The sequence below is a fragment of the Puma concolor genome, chromosome E2, assembly GCF_028749965.1.
Source record: "Puma concolor isolate L17-30 chromosome E2, mPumCon1.1.hap2, whole genome shotgun sequence".
In the NCBI taxonomy this organism is placed as follows: Eukaryota; Metazoa; Chordata; class Mammalia; order Carnivora; family Felidae; genus Puma; species Puma concolor.
In genome coordinates, this window is record NC_141681.1 from 15,078,330 (window position 1) to 15,096,146 (window position 17,817).

The following is a 17,817-nucleotide window of genomic DNA, read 5'->3' on the forward strand; positions in this document are numbered from 1 at the left end:
TCATATGACCAGTACAGGAATTTATCTACCTGAGAAGAATAATGCATTTAGACACGGATTAGAAGTATTAAAAGATTTGATCCAAGTTCAAGTTACAATTTTATTTCACTTTTCTCTTCATCCCTCTGCAATGAGTCCATCAAGTTACAAATTTAAATTTCAGCAGTCACTAGGTTGTAATCACAAATTATTTCTCTTTCACAGATTAAAAAATCCAGGCTGAGATGAAATAGAGGTGATTCAATCACACTCGCCTAACCTGAAATGTAGGAAGTAATCAGTAAATTACTGTGAAATGCTTTTTATTCAAACATGCTATTTTGCAAACATACTTTAATAACAGCATGAAGGTAATAAGATTATGGATACCTGGAAAATCTGTATTTTTAAGCCAAAAGTTAACGTGTATAGTCTGACAAGTATTACGGGAACGGTGGAAATGAATATTTAAAATTCAACTACCCCAGAAAATTCTAACACATGAAGTCAATCTCCGTATTTTTTAGAATCAGGTAACAAGTATCATTACCGTACAAAACACCTGCAAGTTAAGATCACTAACTCCTTCACTCGCTCCTCTCCTCTGTTAACTAATCCTTTCAGTCGCCAAAAAAGTTACTTCCCTTTCTACCTACGTCAAATTAAGATCCTTCTCAGGCAATTTCCATGCCCAGGGTTAAATATCACCAATACAAATACATAAGTTGTCAATAAGCACCACATAACTAAGTGTTCAGCACACGAAAGGAATTCACCAATGAAAAAACATGACACCTTCCTCCCTAACCTCCCCCCCAAAAAGCCATTTCATTAGCTTCACAAACATTTACTGCTGAAGTATACTCTGAGCGAGTGGTTCGATGGGTCTCCTTCACCAAACCCTAACTAGGAAACATAACCAATCGTCCGGACTCTTTCAGACAGTCAAGATGATTCGGAGAATTATTAGAAACTGACGTCCGCAGGATCAGGAGTTTGAGAGAAAGGTAAGCAGTGTACTCGCAGGTGAGTTGGGGGTAGGGAGGAAACCCTGAAAATCGGAAACGAAGTTGGTCGGAAGGTTAGAGAGGCGAGGCCGATGTCCGGTTCGGAGAGGACGCCACTGCAGGGCAGACAGCGATTAATTAAGCATTTGGAAGAGCTAAAGAGAGTTCTACGAAAGACCTGACCCGAGTACAAGATACAAGAACGCTGATATACCGCTCAAAGAAGACACGCGGGGGTGGGGCCCGCCCCGCTAACCCTGCTCCCTGAATGAACCCTCAAAAGAGAATCGAAGCCCGAGAAAGTCAATGGGTCCAAAGGAGGCCCGCACCGGCCGGGCAACGCCACAGCACAAAACGCAGAAGCGTGCAGAGCCTCCTGGTCTGAGGCCTCGGGTCGGCCCTCAAGAAAGTCGGAGCAGCCCCTGGGGCTCCGGGCCCCTCCTGGGCCAGCCTCTGTCCTCTCTTCTCACCCCCAAAAGCCTAGAACCGGACTCATGAGATTGACAGGAAGCTTCCGGCCGAGCGCTCCCGGCAGGCGCGGGGCAAAAGGAGCAATATGTCCTTAGCGCCGCGAGTGACACTCACCGGCCCGAAACCTCGAATGAAACCAGCAGCTCCGGGGGCGGCGGCAGCAGTGGCAGCAGGAACCGAACATCCAAAATGGCGGCTCCCTCGGCCTCACCACCGCTACTGCAGGCGGAAGGATCCTTTTAGGAAGGAGGGAGTTTTTAACTAACTTCAAATACTATCGCAAAAACTTTGGCCTCTATCTCCCTCTCCTAGTCGATTCCGTCTTCCCTAGACGTAACTTTTTGTGCCTCCGCTCTCCTACTACCCAAAAACTCGGACCCCACCGAGGACTATTTGCCAAGGAGGAGGTGACTGCGCCTAGCAGAGCGACGCAAAGCGTAGCAAGGTACGGGGCGGTCACTGATGACGCGAGACGCTGCTGCCGAGTCACCGCTGCGAAGAGTCTGAGAGAGAAAGAGCCGGCTGACCCTGGAAGCCTACGAACTTTGGTTCCGCTTGCGGGGGAGGAGGAAGCTGAGCTACCAGGAAGCCGCGGGGCCACCTGAAGAGAGCCGAGCTATCAAGGTATAGAAAGACGTGGGTGAGGCGAGGCAGGTGGGGGCTGGGAATTAATACAGAAAAATCTCGAGCTGTTGCCAGTCGTGTTTGAAACTTTAGCTTTCTCTAGGCTAACTTCAGGAACATGCTCCAAGCGGTCTTGGAGTCTACAGTTTTATAGTATCTTTGCAAGGTGTTTTTTAGAGTTAGAGGATGATACAGAAGAATATATTTCAAACGTAGGACAACCGCTCAACGTCCTGCTTTGGATAATCATTTAAACTCTCAGGGCCTCAGTTTCCTCGTATGTAAAAACAAAGGATTTGGACTAGTGAACGCTAAAACTCTTTAAAGAGTGGGCTGTGTCTCCATAACCAATAACCTGAGCCAAAGACCGTCTACCCAGACATTACCTGGCTTGATAAATAATTATGAACACCTAACATAAATATTTTCCACGTGAACGGTGAAAAGAGCCGTGATATTTTGGCTCATTTAAAGGAAAGGTGACCCACCTAAACTAAAATCCTTCACGTAGATTGGCGGCAAAGAAGTCCTGAAAGTTAATAAAGCACAGCACCTGGCGGGATGCCAAACAGAACTGAACTAACCAAATCTTAAGTTTAGAACCTGTCATAGGAGGTTGCTCTTTTTTCCTCAGACAGCCACTTTTATGCAGAGATTTCAAAACATTTTACAAAAATTGAATTCAGGAGCACAATTTTGCTCTTGAACTATTCGGGCTTAACAAGTGACAAAGGCCAGGGGGCGTGATAAAGTAATTATCATTTACTATTATTAAACATTGATATCACATTGTTTATAAAAGCATCTTCCTATGTGTGACCCAGTGTGACCCTCCTACCAACCTCCTAAATCAGATTAGTCAAGGATAAGTAACTTAGTTTTACAAATAAGGAGACTGAGGCTCAGAGAAACTATTAATATAGAAACCCTCCCTCCCCCCTCCCCCACTCTGATTCAGCTATATGGTGCCACTTCCTGAATTAGAAAAGAGTATACACACACACACACACATTGACTCCCACACTCAGGGTGGAATCAACCCAAATGGTCTGGGGAGCAGAAACCTCATGGAATTCAGTTGCCTCATCTCCCCCTCAATGCACTACTGTGCAGTGCAACCTTGGATCACACAGCTTGTAGGTAGTAGCATAAAACTAGAACATAATGATGTTGCAAGGCATATTCCTCTGAAGTATAGCTAGGCATGAACACATGCTAAAGAACAGTTTTGGACTCCCTCAAAAGTAAGGAATTTGCAGGTCACAAAGCAATTAAAGTATTTTGTTTGCAACATCACAAATATTTGTTTAGAGGTTGAATTTAAGTGTTTATACCACTGCAAACCACAAAAGAAAAATTAAACTATTCTTAAGAAAGAAGAAGGAACTTTTTTAGTACCATGCCAAATGGCAGAGCATTAAAGAGAATACAGCAGACATTATGAGATGTAAACCCCCTCCATGTTTCTTTTTTACTTTTATTACCTTTATAATTACCAAACTCCTCCTCCAATGAAACTAAAAAATAGGGGCGCCTGGGTGGCTCAGTTGGTTAAGCGTCCGACTTCGGCTCAGGTCATGATTTCACAGTTTGAGTTTGAGCCCTGCGTCGGGCTCTGTGCTGACAGATCAGAGCCTGGAGCCTGCTTCGGATTCTGTGTCTCTCTCTCTGCCCCTAACCCACTCACATTCTGTCTCTGTCTCAAAAATAAATAAACATTTAAAAAAAAATTTAATTCAATAAAAGCAATTGACTTAATATATAGTGTGGACATCATTATCCTAAGAGTTTTGCTTTCCGTGGTTAGCATTTAAAGGTTAAGAAGACTGGGGCGCCTGGGTGGCTCAGTCAGTTAAGCGGCCGACTTCGGCTCAGGTCATGATCTTGCAGTCCCTGAGTTTGAGCTCCGCGTCGGGCTCTGTGCTGACAGCTCGGAGCCTGGAGCCTGCTTCTGTGTCTCCCTCTTTTTCTGCCCCTCCCCCATTCATGCTCTGTCTCTGCCTTTCAAAAATGAATAAGTGTTAAAAATTTTTTGAAAAAAAAAGTTTGGGAAGACTTACTCCCCATCTAATCAAGCATAATCTCTAGTTTCAGGTAGGTTACAGCACATCAATAAAATGGAGTACTATGCTGCTAATAAAAATGAAGCTATAGCTCTATCTTTATTATCATGGTATGACAGGTGTTTTTGAACATTACAAAATGATTTTATAATAATATTGCAAAAAAAGCGTATATATACATAGAAAAAAGTTGAAGGATAAAACTAAAATGCAAAAATGCTTATTTTTGGATGGTGGGATTATATAGGATTTGTATGTTATGATGTTTTGTTTTTGCAATGAGCATAATGTACATTTTGGGAAAAAAAGACTTACATTTTGAAAAAAAAAGTTTTTACAAAATAATGCAGTTTTATAGATCCAAATGTTAAAGGAGCTCTTTGTTTTTATTTCTTTATTTTAACATTTATTTATAGTTTTGGTAATCTCTACACTCAGTGTGGGGCTCAAACTCATGACCCTGAGATCAAGAGTTACATGCTCGTCTTCCGATGAACCAGCCAAGCACCCCAGGAGATTTTTGTTTTTAAAACGGCAACATCCCAAAAATTAACTAAACTTTTAGGAAGAGAGAATGGCTGGGAGAAAAGATCATTATTTTTATAGTTTTGTTTATTATTGAAAAACTCATATGCTCCAATTTAACAAATAATAACAACAACAAAAAACAAAACTAAAGATGCATCAGCCAGGAGTCAGACATTCGCATGCCAGTCCTGGCTGGGTTACTAACTTTGTGCTGTAATCAGGGTATTTAACATCTCTGGGCCTGTTACTTCAGCTGGCCCTGAAGTATTTGAGAATAAATACTTTATAAATATTAACATACATTATTTAATATATAAATATTATGAATGCTTTCTTTATGACTAGACTTATTCCAAAATGGATTTACAGTGGCTTAATTTCCAGAGGGATCAAATGTGTGAAAACACTTTGAAAAGTATGAAGGATTTTGCGAACATAATTATAAAACAGTTTTTATGCCACCATACAATTCATCTCAACCATTTCTTGATTGTCCACTACCAAGTAACAGTAGTGCATTGTGTCTTACAATTTACAAAAGTGTTTTTATATACAGTTATTCATTTGCTCCTCACCTGTCATGAGCTTGTAAACCATGCGGGCATTATAGCATAGTAGTTAAAAGTGTTGGTTTCTGGTGCTAGACTGCCTGGGTTTAAAATGCTGCTCTTCCTTGGGTGCCTGGGTGGCTTAGTCAGTTGAATGTCCAACTTGATTTTGGCTCAAGTCGTGGTCTTCTGGTGCCTGAAATCGAGCCCTGCATCAGGCTCTGTGCTGATAGCTCAGAGCCTACTTGAGATTCTCTCTCTCTCCCTCCATCTCTCTCTGCCCCTCCTCTGCTCGAGTGTGCTCTCTCTCTCTCAAAATAAATCAACTTCTTAAAAAATTTTTAAATGCTGCTCTTCCTTTATTGTATGACCTGTAGAAAATTAGTAAACATCTCTGAGGATTTCTGAACCTCAGTGTACCTGTCTATAAAATGGAGTTAATGAGAGTAGTAACATTGGCACCTTAAGGCTGGTATAATAATCAAATGAGCCGATACACTTAAAGTACTTAGAACAGTGGCAGGCACGTGGTAAGGGCTCAATAAATAGGAGATGTCTTTAGGATAAATATTATCTTACTTTTAGCATAGTTTCCAGGTAAGAAACTTGGCCACTATCACTGCTCTGTGTGCATACCGCCTCTGTAAAAGCTTACTGCAGAACAAGTGCTGAATGCTGTTTTCACTTTTTACTTTTGTGTGTGTTTGTGTGTGTGTGTTTAATTTTTAAAATTTGTTTAAATGTTCGTTTAATTTTTGATAGAGACAGAGCACAAATGGAGGAGGGTCAGAGAGAGATGGAGACACAGAATCCGAAGCAGGCTCCAGGCTCTGTGCTATTAGCACAGATCCTAATATGGGGCTCAAACCCACGAACTGTGAGATCATGACCCGAGCTGAAGTCGGACGCTTAACTGACTGAGCCACCCAGGTGCCCCTTATTTTTTTTTTTTTAGTGTTTATTTATTTTTTGAGAGAGAGAGACAAAGGGACAAAGAGACAGCATACAAGCTGGGGAGGGGCAGAGAGAGAGGGAGATATAGAATCTGAAGCAGACTCCAGGCTCTGAGCTGTCAGCACAGAGCCCAACGCGGGGCTCAAACTGACGAACTGTAAGATCACGACCTGAGCTGAAGTCAGACACTTAACTGACTGAGCCACCCACGCGCCCCTTTTTTTTTTTTTTTTTGGTAGAAATGAACGTTTTTTTCAAATTTCCTTTGGTTGGCCAAAACGGGTACTAATATAGGTCATTCATAAAATCGAAGTGGCCTAATGTGAACTTTTGAAAAGTGAGGGGTAACTATATATCTTTTAGCCTATATAATAATCATTTTTTTTTAATTTTTTTTTTCAACGTTTATTTATTTTTGGGACAGAGAGAGACAGAGCATGAACGAGGGAGGGGCAGAGAGAGAGGGAGACACAGAATTGGAAACAGGCTCCAGGCTCTGAGCCATCAGCCCAGAGCCCGACGCGGGGCTCGAACTCACGGACCGCGAGATCGTGACCTGGCTGAAGTCGGATGCTTAACCGACTGCGCCACCCAGGCGCCCAATAATCATTTAATAAATATATTGCCTGAGTGTACTACACCACACTGTCCTGGGTGCACAGAATCTGTTATAGACATTTCATTTTTTTTTCATGTTTATTTATTTTCCAGAGAGAGAGACAGAGACAGAACATGATCAGGGGAGCAGCAGAGAGAGAGAGGGAGACAAAGAATCCGAAGCAGGCTCCAGGCTCTAAGCTGTCACCACAGAGCCTGACTTGTGGCTTGAACTCACAGACCACGAGATCATGACCTGAGCTGAAGTCAGAAGCTTAACTGACAGAGCCACCCAGGCACCCTTGTTATTGTCATTTCAATAGAGACTGCCCTACCCTCTTTATCTCATTAAAGAAAACTAGATTTTTTAAAAATCCTCCAATACATAGAAATATCAATATTACCACTCAGGAGATAAATGATAGTTCCAAAAGAAGCAGAAAAATGAGAGGTCATTGGGCGCCAGAGCTGAGAAAGAAGTCTTTTGGAAGACATGGCATATCAACTGGAATCGTGGTATCAGAGGGAACCCTCTTTTGGAGGCTTAGTTGCAGTGGGGTTCTTAAATGACAGTATCAGCAGCTGAAGCCATAAGACCTTTACAGCAGATAGGGAAAACTCTCCCTACAGAAATGTGGTCAGCGTCTTTCACAAGGAATTCTTCCTGCTTCTCCACATGCCAGAGATCTCAGCTGAGAAAGGAGAGGGAAGGAGATACAGCCCTGTCGGAAACAGTGACGTGTGTCAAGGAGGTGGCTCCACTTGTTTGAATCACCTGAGTCTATAAATAAGCCTGAGAGTCAGAAAGAAATTAGTCCCTCTGTTTATGTAATGTTTTCACAAAGAGCATTTTTACAGTTCTTTTAGGCATGGTGCCTAATCACAATTTATCCTGGCTTGAGAAAAGTTTAGGAATTAATCTTTCAGTTGTGGCAAAAGAGCTAGAAGTGATGTAAAATTGAAATTCTAATAGCCAACTCCATACACCCTTTGGCCTTGTACCAAGACCATTAGGAAATCTATATGCCCCTTGAAACTAAAGATCAAAACGCATAGGATACAAGGTTCAGCCCAGCTCCTTCTTTGATTTAGAGATTTAAAAGAGGCAGTCCTGGGGTATCTGGGTGGTTCAGTTGGTTAGGTGTCCGAATTCAGCTCAGGTCATGATCTAATGGTTTGGGTTCAAGCCCCTCACCCGGCTCTATGCTGATCGCTCAGAGCCTGGAGCCTGCTTCGGATTCTGTGTTCCCTCTCTCTCTCTCTCTGCCCATCCCCCACTTATACTTGCTCTCTCTCTCTCTCTCAAAAGTAAATATTAAAAAAAAAATTTTTTTTAAGAGGCAGTCCTGGGTGCCTGGGTGGCTCAGTGGGTTAAACGTCTGACTTTGACTCAGGTCATGATCTTAGGGTTTGTGAGTTCAAGCCCCACTTTGGGCTCTGTGCTGGCAGCTCAGAGCCTGCTTGGGATTCTCATTCTGTCCTCTCTCTCTGCCCCTTCCCCACTTGCACTTTTTCTCTCTCTCTCTCCCAAAATAAATAAATACAAATTCAAAGGGAAAAAAAAAGGCAGTCCAGAGTTTGCCAATGGAGATGTTTTATGTCATCCTGGTTTTGTAAATCATTCTATATTATGTTGGCACTTTTAGAGTAAAAACTCTTACCAGATAAGAGGTTGCAACCAACTCAAACCCCAACTTGAGGAAGTGGTGCCATTCTCTAGTCTAGGGAAGACAAAACTGTGGCCACCAGAGAAGGATGCAGCACCCAGAAAGTCAGCAGGGCTTCTGACTCATTTCCTACTCAAGTAATTCTATTTCCTTTATACGAGCACCATCATTTGCCTAGAAGTTTCCATGGTAAGGAAGGTTTTGTTTGAACAAACACGGTTTTGTTTTATGTGCCTAGCCCCATCCTTACTCCTCTAAAATCAGGCAGTTCTGCAGTTTGCTTTAAAGTTAGCCTTGGGGCACCTGGGTGGCTCAGTCAGTCCTTCTTCAGCTCAGGTCATAATCTCATAGTTCATGAGCTCGAGCCCCACATCGAGCTGTGTGCTGACAGCTCAGAGCCTGGAGCCCGCTTCGGGTTCTGTGTCTCCTCTCTCTGTGTCCCTCCGTGCTTTTGCTCTCTCTCTCTCAAAAATAAATATACGAACACACACACACACACACACACACATAGTTAAAAAGTAATTAAAATTAATTTGGCATTTTGCTGTGAACCAAAAACTGCTCTAAAACATAAAGGTTATTAAAAAGAAAACCAAACAAAATGCCAGTTGTACAAGAAACAATAATCTGACCATCTTGTTTTCTCACCCTCTCCTTTATCCCATAGAATCACTAATATTTAGTCCACTAGAACTCAGCAAATAGAAACTGAAAAGGAAACTAATATTTATTGAGCACCTAATAAGTGCTAAAGGGCTTTACATAAATTCTTTTAATTTTCATTATTGTCCCCATTTTATAGAGGAGAAAAAGGAGGCTCACAGCTAGTAAGTGGCAGAACTCAGACATACAGGATTCCACTGATTTCCTAACAATGCCAATGCCTTTTCTTCACTCTGTGTTGCATTCTTTCTTTAAAATACTTATTTTATTTTTTAATGTTTATTTATTTTTGAGAAAGAGCAATCAGGGGAGGGGCAGAGAGAGAGGGAGACACAGAATGCAAAACAGGCTTCAGGCTCTGAGCTGTCAGCACAGAACCCAATGTGGGGCTCAAACTCATGAACCACAACATCATGACCTGAGCCAAAGTTGAACACTTAACCAACTGAGCCATCCAGGCACCCCATTCTTTAAAATACTCTTTTTTTTTTTTTTTAAGTAGGCTTCATGCCCAGCATGGAGTCCAAAATAGGGCTTGAACCCATGACCCTGAGATCAAGACCTGAGCTGAGATCAAGAGTAAAATACTCATGGGCTCCTGTGCAGCTCAGTTGATTGAGACTCTGGATTTTGGCTTAGGTCATGATCTCGTGATTCATGGGTTCAATCCCTGTGTTGGGCTCTGTGCTGATTGCATGGAGCCTGTGTGGGAGTCTCTCTCTCCCCCTCTCTCTTTGCCCTTCGCCCACTTGTGCTTTGTCTCTCTCTCTCTCAAAATAAATAAACTTAAAAAAAAAAAAAGAATAGGACATTTAACCAACTGACCCACCCAGGTGCTCCTAAAATACTCATTTTTAAAAAGACACATATTCCTCTAGTTTCTTTGCACTTCCATGCACATCTGACAGAAGGTACCATTTACCAAAAGTCTTATAGCTAGTAAGTGGGTAGGATTTAAATACACACCATTCTGTCTCCCTGGAAAAAGTGATCATTATGAGAGAAGTAAGGATCCAAGAGAAAACAAGAGTTTATTGACTATAATTAATAAAATTATTTAGGTCAGGAATCTTCATCTAAGAATTATAGAAGTTTCAGAGACAGGAATAATTATATGTGTATGCATGGACACACATATACATTATTACAGACAGAGAACCAGAGACTTTAAGGGATGGAAGAGGTTGTAAATGAGAACACTTCAGACTCACACACAAGTAGCCACATTAACATTTGTGCTGAAGAGCCCTGATTCCCAGGCAATTAATTAATCCAAGACCAAGGAATTTTGTGGTTTTCTTGAGGATTTCAAGTCTCCGGTTAAGATCTTCAAAATCAACTTCCTCAGAACCACAAGGGTCAATGGATAGGCTTGCTTGAGGTTTTTCATCAGGCAAATCAGGAGGCATAAAGTTATCAAAACCCATCTTGGATCTTGATTCTGGCTTTGGAGAAGTTGGGAGGTTGAATCCTGTACCTGTTCATTTCAATAAATATAATTAAAAGTCACAATAATACAGCCTTCCAGAAAGAAATCCCAGCCTCAAAGGCAGTAGACTATTATTACTTTTGAGAGGGCAGCATATAATCTGGCTGGAAAACTAGACAACTCCCCCGTCATGCAAATGGTGGTAGTGGTGACATTTTGTTGGCCCTTGCTTCAAAAGCAATCTGGACTTCTAAAAAAGGCACAGTTTTTCAAACTATGTGCTATGATTATCTACTGTGATGGTTGTTTTAAAACTTTTTCTGTGTTAAAGATCTGAGATCTATATCCACTTTGAAAACTGTTAGCTACTATAAAGGAACCCACTGTACTCCTGGTAAGTCACTAATAACCTTCTGTTACCTATGGAGGAATAGTCTTATAAGAATTGAAAAATCTTGGGGTGCCTGGGTGGCTCAGTTGGTTAAGCGTCCAACTGTGGCTCAGGTCATGATCTTGCGATTCGTGAGTTCGAGCCCCGCGTCGGGCTCTGTGCTGACAGCTCAGAGCCTGGAGCCTGCTTCGAATTCTGTGTCTCCATCTCTCTCTGTCCCTTCCCCACTTGTGCTCTGTCTCTCTCTATCAAAAATAAATAAAATGTAAAAAAAAATTTTGAAGAATTGAAAAATCTTCAGTGAGTAGTAAGCAGTTCCAGCTTCTACCAGCATTCCCTATACTTACTAGGAAACAGTGAAGGACACAAATCACTCTTCTTATAGGAGTCATTCTGAAAGAAAAAATACCGCTGGGTTGTGATTGGTCTGAGCGCCAAACACATATTTTGTTCACAGTAAGCCTTCAATAAATATTTCATAAAATTAACTTATCACAGTCCAGCTTCCTTCTTGTGAAGGTGAAGTTTCTATTTATGCCTTCTGGAAATTAGCCTTAGGAGCAACTATGAGTTTTGCTGCTTTTGTCACCTGTGGTCACATACAAGAAACAGGAAATCTTAAAGCCTGGAGATGCTACTTGTGAAAGATGATTCAGTTTAATAAAGTCTGAGGACTCTTTCTCCAAGAAATAAATGGCAAGGAGAAAACAACAGGCAGGAAGAAGGAAGTGTTAGAGATGAGAAGGTTTAGGAGATATATCAACCAAATACAATGTGTAGATCTTTGGTCCTGATTTCAATAAAATAAGTATAAAATGCATTTTTGAGATAATCAGCAAAATTTTTCAAAGTTTATTTATTTAGAGAGACAACCAGTGGGGGAGGGGCAGAGAGAGAGGGAGGACAGAGGATTGGAAGCAGGCTTTGTGCTGACAGCAGAGAGCCCGATGTGGGGCCTGAACTCAAGAACGTGAGATTATGACCTGAGCCAAAGTTGGACAATTAACCGACTGAGCCGCTCAGGCACCCTAGCAATTAGCAAAATCTAATGTGGATTGAGTATTATATTATAGTAAGAAATTATTTTTCATTGTACTGAGCATCATAATGGCATGGCATTTTTTTATATTATAAAAACAAAAGGTATGTGTTAGAGATATTTACAGAAATATTTACAGGTGAAATTATATGATGTCTGAGATTTGCTCTAAATTCCTCCTTCCCCACAGGGGTGCCTGGGTGGCACAATTGGTTAAGCGTCTGACTCTTGGTTTCAGCTCAGGTCATGATCTCATGGTTTTGTGAGTTCAAGCCCTTAGCCCTTAGTCAGGGGCTCCAGGGCTCCGTGCTATCAGTGCAGAGCCTGCTTGGGATTCTCTGTCTCTCTCTCTCTCTCTCTCTGCCCCTTCTCCACTTGTGCTCTCTTTGTCTCTCTCAAAATAAATAAATAAACTTTTAAAAAATAAAAATAAAAGATAAATTCCTTCTCCCCCCCCCCCCCAAATAAAAGTGTCAGGAAGAGAGAAAAGAAGAGAAGCAGAAAGTTGATAACTGTTAAAACCAAGTGATGGGTATATGGAAGTTCATTATATTATTACCTCTAATTTTCAATATGTTTAAAGTTTCCATAATAAAGTTTTCTTTGTTTTCTTTTTTTAAGTTTTTATTTTAATTCCAGTTAATATACAGTGATATATTAGTTTCAGGTGTACAATGTAGTGATTCATCAAGTCCATATATCACCAGATACTCATCACGACAAGTGTACTCCTTAACCCCCATCACCTATTTAACCCATACCACACCTCCCTCCCCTCTGGTAACCATCAGTTTTTTTCTCTATATTTAAGAGTCTGTTTCTTTCTTTCTTTTTTTTTTTTTTAAGTTTATTTATTTAAGAGTACATGCGCACGAGCAGGGGTGGGACAGAGAAAGATAGGGAGAAAAAGAATCCCAAGTAGGCTTTGTGCTGTCAATGTGGAGCCCAACATGCGTCTGAATCCCACAAACCTTGGTATCATGACCTGAGCTAAAATCAAGAGTGAGATGCTTAACTGAGTGAGCCACCCAGGCACCTCAATTCTTTCTTATTTTAAATCAGAGGACTTGCATTCCAAGACTGGAAGCTGAGCAATTCACAAGGTGTCATTCAGATAAATAATTTCAACAAAGAAAATCAGAGTTAAATTATGTCTGAAATATAAAATCTTAAAAAAAGAGTTTTATAGGGGCACCTGGGTGGCTCAGTTGATTGAGTGTCCAACTTCAGCTCAGGTCATGATCTCACAGCTTGTGGGTTCGAGCCCCGCTTCGGAGTCTGCACTGACAGCTCAGAACCTGGAGCCTGCTTTGGATTCTCTCTCTTTCTCTCTCTCTCTGCCCCTCCCCCACTTGTATACTCTCTCTCTCTCTCTCTCAAAAATAAATAAACATTAAAAATTTAAAAAAGTGTTTCATGGGGTCAGAAATATCTTGCAAGTTTAAAAGAATAAGACCATTTCTCTTTATTCATACTGAAGGAACAGAGTAAAGAGAATTAATGTCTATGGCTCTTTAGCTTTTACTTATTTGACTTCTCTAGATTTATGTCTACAAAGTTTTGAGATCTTTATACTATTTTCAACAAGAGAAGACAACTGTTTCCCCTACATATAAATTCAATATTGAAATATGTGTCTAAATCATTGTACATGAAAGACTTTCAAATTTGTCCAGCTCATAAAAATGTTCCTTGCAGTCCATATTGTGGTATTGTCAAGAGATTGATAAAAGACTACAGGCCTATTTTCTCATGAGTTCAGCATAAAAACACATCAATTGGGGAGCCTGCGTGGCTCAGTCTCTTAAACCTCTTAAGTGTCCGACTTTGGCTGAGGTCATGATCTCATAATTCGTGAGTTTGAGCCCTACATTGGGCTGTGTGCCCACAGCTCAGAGCCTGGAGCCAGCTTCAGATTCTGTGTCTCACTCTCTCTCTCTGCCCCTCCCCTGCTCATGCTCGGTCTCTCTCTCTCTCTCTCTCTCAAAAGTAAATAAACATTTAAAAAAAAAATCAAATGTAAGCTAAATGACTGCAAATATGCCCCCTAGCCTTAAAAAACATCACTAAGATTTTTCTACCATTCAAAAGGCCCATGTAGAAATATATTTTAACACTACTGGTAGTCCCATCCCAGAATCAGTTTCCCTCTCTGTACTGACCTGTCTTTCAGGAGGAAGGGATAAAAAACAAGAGGCTGGGGGTCCCACAGGAAAGGGTCCCAGTGCAGATATTGGTGATGCCTCAAGTGGATCACCAGTTCCTGCTAAAGTTCCACCTGCTCTGTCAACAGCACCTTTCTTAACATCCTCAGTAAATCCAATACTGACCAGGTCTGTCAGGGCTTCCACCTAAGGCAAGAGGGTAAGAGTCACATTGTGTTCTCAACTTATCACACATTTGTTTATCACGTACCTACTAGATGCCAAACATTCTTAGAAGCACAGGGGAGGAAATGGTGAGCAAGGAGACATGGTTCCTGCCCTCATGAAGTTCATACTTTAATGTAAGTTAAGTTGATGACAGATAAAGCAACCTTCAAGCTTCTGGCCCATACCAACTTCTTTCTCTCTCTTTCAAAGACTATATTTTGAGTGCCTATGTGGTCAGACATTGTAGTACATCAATGATTAGGAACTGCACATAAACATGCATAGGTAGGTCTACAAGAACATTTATCAAACTTGAGCAGTGGTAAACTCTGAATTTATTCATTCTTTTGACAAAAAATCTATTGACAGTGCTAGGGATGCTACAGTGGACGAAACAGATAAAAGTCCCTGTCCTCATACAACTGATATTCCAGTGGAAGAAATAGATAATAAACAAAATCACTAAGTGAGCTATATAGTATGTTAGAGTTAAGAGCAATAGAGAAAAAACATAAAGCAGAGAAGAGGGAAGAGGTTGACATTTTGGAGACAATAGCTGAGAAGTGACTCACAGAGAACACACAAGTACAGACCTGAAGGAAGTGAGGGAAGGACGGGGAAGATAGCTAAAGAACACAGAGTACTGGAAGTACAAAGGTTCTGAGGTGGGAACCAGTATGTGTGCTTGAAGATGCACTAAGAGGCCAGTGTGTCTGAGGCAGAGTAAATAAGGGGAAGAGTAGAGACAATGAGGCCAGACAGAAGAGATGAGAGTGCATTTCCTCCTTCATCACAGGAAAGTTGCTGCCTGTTACTCGTAAGTGAATTAAAAAGACATTGTAAGGGTTTAAAAGAAGAGGAGTAACGTGATCTGACTTAGGTATTAACCAGATCTCTGACTATTATATTGGATCAATTAATGGGGAAGAGGAGTAGAAGCAGGAAAACCAGTTAAGAGGCTATTGCAGTCATTCAGGCAAGAGATTAGGTTAGATCAAAGTACCGTCAATGGAGGTGGTGAGAAGTGGCAGAATTCTGGATATATTTAGAAGGTAGAGTGACCAAGATTTGCTGAAAATTGGTTGGGGGCTAGGTAGGGGTTGAGAGAAGGGGTAGAGTCAAGGAAGAATCAAGATTTTGCCCTAGCATAGAATTGCCATGAACTGTAAGAAGGAGTAGGTCCATGAAAGGGATGAGAGCACTTTTCGACATGTTAAGTTTGAGATGCCTCTGAAACATCCACGTGAAGATGTCAAGAAAGTGGATGGATTTATCAGTCTGGAGTTCGTATCAACCTAGAGCTCTTAGCTAGTGATGGAGATATGGAAGTCTTCACCATAAACATGGGATTGAAAACCATGACATAGGATGAAATCACCTAAAGAATAGAGAAGAAAGGGAAAAAGTCTAGAGAGTGAGCCCTTGGGCACATCTCTAGTGGTATTTCATGTGGCTTTTACTTCTTCAAAGTTCTTTTCTGTATTGTCTAAGTTTTTACAATATGTCCTTTTTCAACAAACCATGTAACTCTTTGGAAGAGGGGGAAAAAAAGGAGTATAAGAGTCCTAGCAGGAAACAATCAGCAAAACCTCAGAAAAGTGTGCCCCTTAACACTACCCGACTTGGTACATGCCTCTTCAGCAATTCAAAGGCATTAGGGGAAATCCCTCTTGTCCTAAAACCCTCCATGACCACCTTTTAGAAGCTTAGACTACCTTGAGTGATGTTGATGATGATGATGATGATGATGATGATGATGATGATGATGGTGATAGAAAGCAAAACTTGATTACATTGGCTAAGTGCCAGACATTGCATTTAACTTCTTTATTCATATTAGCATGTTTAATCATCTCAACAAATTATGAGATTTGGTAATAACTATTAACTCTTATTATCCCCCTTCTTAAAGTCCAGAGAACTGAGTCTTTGAAAGGGTGAGTCACTTGCCTGAGGTCTCATGGTTAATAAATGGTGAATCTAGGATCTGAATATGGGTCATTTCACTACTGAACTCATACTCTTAACACCAAAATATAGTGCCTTATACTACACTATAAAATTGAGATCTTAAGAAGTAAAAAAGCTTTACACACTTCCGTGTGTGTGTGTGCGTGCGCACATGTGTTTGGGTGTTTTTTTTTCCAATATATGAAATTTATTGTCAAATTGGTTTCCATACAACACCCAGTGCTCATCCCAAAAGGTGCCCTCCTCAGTACCCATCACCCACCCTCCCCTCCCTCCCACCCCCCATCAACCCTCAGTTTGTTCTCAGGTTTTAAGAGTCTCTTATGCTTTGGTTCTCTCCCACTATAACCTCTTTTTTTTTTCCTTCCCCTCTCCCATGGGTTTCTGTTAAGTTTCTCAGGATCCACATAAGAGTGAAAACATATGGTATCTGTCTTTCTCTGTATGGCTTATTTCACTTAGCATCACACTTTCCAGTTCCATCCACGTTGCTACAAAGGGCCATATTTCATTCTTTCTCATTGCCACGTAGTACTCCATTGTGTATATAAACCACAATTTCTTTATCCATTCATCAGTTGATGGACATTTAGGCTCTTTCCGTAATTTGGCTATTGTTGAGAGTGCTGCTATAAACATTGGGGTCCAAGTGCCCCTATGCATCAGTACTCCTGTATCCCTTGGGTAAATTCCTAGCAGTGCTATTGCTGGGTCATAGGGTAGGTCTATTTTTAATTTTCTGAGGAACCTCCACACTGTTTTCCAGAGCGGCTGCACCAATTTGCATTCCTACCAACAGTGCAAGAGGGTTCCCGTTTCTCCACATCCTCTCCAGCATCTATAGTCTCCTGATTTGTTCATTTTGGCCACTCTGACTGGTGTGAGGTGATACCTGAGTGTGTCCGATATGTCACTTGCAAATATCTTTTCCCGTTCCGTTGGTTGTCTTTTAGTTTTGTTGGTTGTTTCCTTTGCTGTGCAGAAGCTTTTTATCTTCATAAGGTCCCAGTAATTCACTTTTGCTTTTAATTCCCTTGCCTTTGGGGATGTGTCGAGTAAGAGATTGCTATGGCTGAGGTCAAAGAGGTCTTTTCCTGCTTTCTCCTCTAGGGTTTTGATGGTTTCCTGTCTCACATTCAGGTCCTTTATCCATTTTGAGTTTTTTTGTGAATGGTGTGAGAAAGTGGTCTAGTTTCAATCTTCTGCATGTTGCTGTCCAGTTCTCCCAGCATCATTTGTTAAAGAGACTGTCTTTTTTCCATTGGATGTTCTTTCCTGCTTTGTCAAAGATTAGTTGGCCATACGTTTGTGGGTCTAGTTCTGGGGTTTCTATTCTATTCCATTGGTCTGTGTGTCTGTTTTTGTGCCATGGGTGTTTGTTTTTAACACACTTGTAAGTATAATACTTAAGGTATCTTCATCCTTGTTTTCTACTCTATTGTTACCAACTTATAAGGGTCATGTGACAGCAGAAGGCAAGCTCTGTTAGGAAAAGTATGTGGGTGGAGAAAAGG

General features: G+C 41.1%; 1 protein-coding gene and 1 long non-coding RNA gene across 3 annotated transcripts in view; one reads left to right on the forward strand and one right to left on the reverse strand.

Moving 5' to 3' along the window:
- Positions 1–1,859, reverse strand: part of AP1G1 (adaptor related protein complex 1 subunit gamma 1) — an 80,616-nt gene extending 78,757 nt beyond the window's left edge. Inside the window, exon 1 of the mRNA XM_086689003.1 lies at positions 1,572–1,859. The gene's annotated coding sequence lies outside the window, so the exon portion shown is untranslated. The remainder of the gene's footprint in view (positions 1–1,571) is intronic.
- Positions 1,860–1,887: 28 nt separating this feature from the next.
- The window catches only part of LOC147573397 (uncharacterized), a 28,325-nt gene continuing 12,395 nt past the window's right edge, over positions 1,888–17,817 (forward strand). Inside the window, exon 1 of one of the 2 annotated variants that reach the window (XR_015244716.1) lies at positions 1,888–2,081. This is a non-coding gene — a long non-coding RNA (uncharacterized LOC147573397). The remainder of the gene's footprint in view (positions 2,082–17,817) is intronic. The other variant, XR_015244717.1, reaches the window with a different exon arrangement.